Source organism: Rhea americana, unplaced genomic scaffold, assembly GCF_003343005.1.
Source record: "Rhea americana isolate MKP2758 unplaced genomic scaffold, rheAme1 scaffold_342, whole genome shotgun sequence".
Taxonomy (NCBI): Eukaryota; Metazoa; Chordata; class Aves; order Rheiformes; family Rheidae; genus Rhea; species Rhea americana.
In genome coordinates, this window is record NW_028186471.1 from 132694 (window position 1) to 136599 (window position 3906).

General features: G+C 45.8%; 1 protein-coding gene across 1 annotated transcript in view; it reads left to right on the top strand.

The window, feature by feature from the left end:
* The window catches only part of KIAA1958 (KIAA1958 ortholog), a 57947-nt gene that overhangs the window by 33913 nt on the left and 20128 nt on the right, over positions 1-3906 (top strand). The window lies entirely within an intron of this gene.

The window sequence follows — 3906 nt, forward strand, 5'->3', positions numbered from 1 at the left end:
GCCGGCCCCGCCAGGTAGGACGCCCCGGGAGCCGCCAGGCGGCTCGGCCGCTGCGGGGCTGCAGGAGGAGGCGGAGTAGCCGGGCACCCCTTCCTCCTGCCCGCCGCTGTGGGGGAAGACGTGGGGGACCTCGGGTGGAAGAGCGCGGCGCAGGACTGAGCGCTGCCCTGGAGAGAGCTCTCTTCCAAGAGGAGCTTCTYGGTAGCGGGAGACTGTGCAGCGGTCCAAGGGGGCTTGGCGGTGTGCGCGAGGGCTGCCAGGCAAGCAAGCCCAGCTTGCTCGGTCGTTTGGTGGGTCCGAAGGAAATGGTCTCGCCGAGGGCTGCGGGAGCAGGGCGCTCGCTTTGCTCTACGCTGTCCGAAGGGTGGTGTGCGAAATGCAGGGGCGCAGGAGGGCACGGGAAGAGCATCCGGGGAGAAGCTGGCGCTGTTGCAAAGCCTGATGGTGCAGCATCCGTGACCCCTAAACCAGAGCAGCCTGGAGAGACTGGAGAAAGACAACCAGAATCTGAAACCCAGGGCACTTAAGCTTTAGCCCAAGAAAAAGATTATTTTTTCCTGATCTTGGCGGGAAGTTTCACTATATAATAAGTTTCCCCCATTTTTTCCCCGTGTATGTGTTCTTCCTCCCCGCTGCCAAAGCACTGAAAGTTAGCAACATTTAAAAAGGAGGAATATCTTAAAATGGCATACTTCTGTTGAAGGATTGTCTGGTGGCAGACCTCCTTCAGGAAAACTCGACGCTGGCCATAGGCTTCCTCAGTGGGATGTGGTGAAAATCAGTTTCTTGAGTAGACCCGCCAGCTGTCTCTCTACCTTGCTGCAGACAGGGCAGGCTTTGCTCTTCCACGGTCAGCAGTGCCATCCCCGGGAGGAGGCAAGCGCAGAAGGACTCTCAATGTGCTGCCCTGCTGGTGCAGCCTGGGACTCTCAGGTCAGGCGGAGCAGATTCAAATAGTGGAAGAAGATATTTTTGGCTATATGCAGTCCCTAGGGTAGCTACCGTAAACCCAGAAGACGAGGACTTTAACAGCCCAGCTGACACGCCAGCCCTGGCACCCTGAAGCCTGGTCGAACATTATTAAATCTAGTAAAGCTATTAGTCAGAAAGAGCTTTCAGATCTTGTTGCCAGATAAAACACTGGGCATAATAAATAATTTTACTAGCTAAAATCCCACAAAGCATTAGAAATTAGAAGAATTAGATGATCTTTAGCTTAGTTACAGCAAAACAAATTGCTTTTTGGGAGTCCCACAGGGCTGCATCTTTGACATGATACTTCATAGTAACCCTGTGGTGTGACATCCCCCATGGAAATTACCTTACAAAATTCCAGGTATAGAACTGATTCTGCTAGGCTATGTCTGAGAGATAAGGGATGCCAAATGTCAGTCTGTACTGCCTGGAAAGCTCTGTGGTTCTTCAGTTTGTCTCATTTCATTGTGGCATATAGAATCATAGAATCAGTAAGGTTGGAAGGGATCTCTGGAGATCATCTAGTCCAACCTCCCTGCTCAAGTAGGGTCACCTACAGCATGTTAGACAGGGTTGCATCCAGGCGGGCCTTGAAGATCTCCACAGAAGGAGACTCCACAACCTCTCTGGGCAATCTGCTCCAGTGCTCCGTCACTCTCACAGGGAAGAAATTCCCTCTCACGTTCAGGAGGCACTTCCTGTGCTTCAATTTCTGCCCATTGCCTCTTGTCCTGAGACAGCTGAAAAGAGTTTGTCCCCATCCCCTTGACCTTCAGGTACTTGTACACATTGATMAGATCCCCCCTCACCCTTCTCTTCCCCAGGCTRAACAGGCCCAGCTCTCGCAGCCGTTCCTCATAGGGCAGGTGCTCCAGCCCTCTGATCATCTTTGTAGCCCTATGCTGGACTCTCTCCAGTAGCTCCATGTCTCTCTTGTCCTGGGGAGCCCAGAACTGGACACAGTATGTGAGATGAGGCTTCACCAGGGCTGAGTATATACTAGAGATGGTTTCTGCCATCCTGCCCCTGTGACTTGCTCACTCTCAAATTTGCAAGCTGGGGGAACGTGAATACAAACCTAGGCAGAATCTAGCTGTGTGTGTGTTACCTTTGAGAGTGTTTGGTTTTCAATAGACTCATTAAAAAAGCAAACGCCCTCCATATTGCTACTGCCAAGATTTAATATAAGTTAATTTAATTGCCAAGACCTGCAGCAGTCTTGTCTTTCAGAGAGCTCTCCTCTGCTCTCAGAAGCCAGACCAGTTATTACTGCTCGGAGATAAGTAGACATAGCAGCACATTTTCACAGTTACATAGTTTACAGAGAAGTGAATTTAAATTCTGCCTTGTCTCTACAAAGTGTTGCTTAACTCTAAAATAACATAGGAAATTTTGCTCCTGGTTTTGTTCCTACAGTTGGTTCATGTTTATATGTGGTCTTCTAGGACCAGAGCCTTAAGTGGTAAGTTGTGATGAAAGGGTATGATCAAGTCAACAAAGAACTATTACTCTGAGTTTTAAGTTAAGTCACATGTCCTTGCATATATTTGTCTGACACAACTGGTAGTTATTGTGTGTCGTAACCTGTTAGGTCATGAAAGTTTAAGTGAGCTCCTCCAAAAAATCAAAAATATTTATACATGTTAGCTTAGACTAATTTAAGCCACATTAAAACTTTAGACTAGTTTGTCTTTTAAATATGTTTTTTAAAACTTTATTTTATTAAAATTTGGCAAATGAATGTGTAAGCAGGGACTTTGCAAAGGTAATTTCATGCCTTAAAAATGAATTCAATGAAGATTCAACAAGGTTAGACACTAATTCCTGTTAGTTTCAAGTCTCTGTTTGAGGATTGTGGAATATAGTGAATTACTTTTTTTTAAACTTCATATGTCAGCCCTAGTAGGTTGTATTCATCTATGAATTTGCAGATTGGTTTTTACAGCTTTTTTAGTGAAGAATGTAAGAAGGTACTATTTAGTCCTTTTTTCTTGCAGAATAAATGAGGGAACCTGCATCTGTGAGGGGAGAGATTTTTGTARTGGTGGAGAGCAGGTCATCTATGCGTCTTCTACATGCCAGGTAGCCTCTAATGTGTTTTCCTTTTGCTAGTACTTGGTCTACTTTTTATGGCCAAGAACCAGTAAGAGCAAGGTAAATCACATCAGTGAAGACAGAAAGGGACTAAGAGACATGTGGCTTTAGACTGCAGTAGATGCAGCCTAGAGTGTCAGTTGGATGTTTGAATGGAAGAAGTGTCTGTAGCAGAAGGATGGGGCTTATTGCACAGGAAAACAGGGGAATAAGGCTCACTGTCTAAGCAGAATTGCTGAGGTGTTTATGAGGAACACTTGCCTTCCTCTTGAAGACTGAGGGTGAAGAGGTGTTTTGGGTTAATAAGGCAGTGCATCAGCAGATGTCTTGGTCCAACAGGTGCTAGTCTATCACTGTAAATACAGGAGCAAAGACTTCCACGAGGATATTCTAAAATTTTGAAAATCCATATATACGAAATCTGCAGGACCAAAGAGTAGTAGGTATAGGCACACAACAAAAAAAAAAAAAAAGAAAAAAAAATTCTGATTGCTAAGTGAGACTAAAGGTATGTTGATTCTGTCAGAAACTTGGCAAATCATATCCTGCAGGTACCAGCACAATGCCAGCATTGAAATCGATAACTAAACTTGCTAAGGTGCTAACTGATGTTTTACAGCTTACAGAGAGTTTGGAAAGGAAACAGATTATCCTCAAACACTATTGCTTTCTCAGCATATTGCAGCATGTCCCTCTACCTCAGTTATCAAGTTGTATCTGAGTGTTGAATGTGTGCCAGTGATGGATGGTGCCATGACCTGCACAGAGAGCAGTACTTAACCTTGCTGGCTCTGAAGGATTTCTCACGTCTCAGGTCCGAGCTCCTCCCCATTCTTT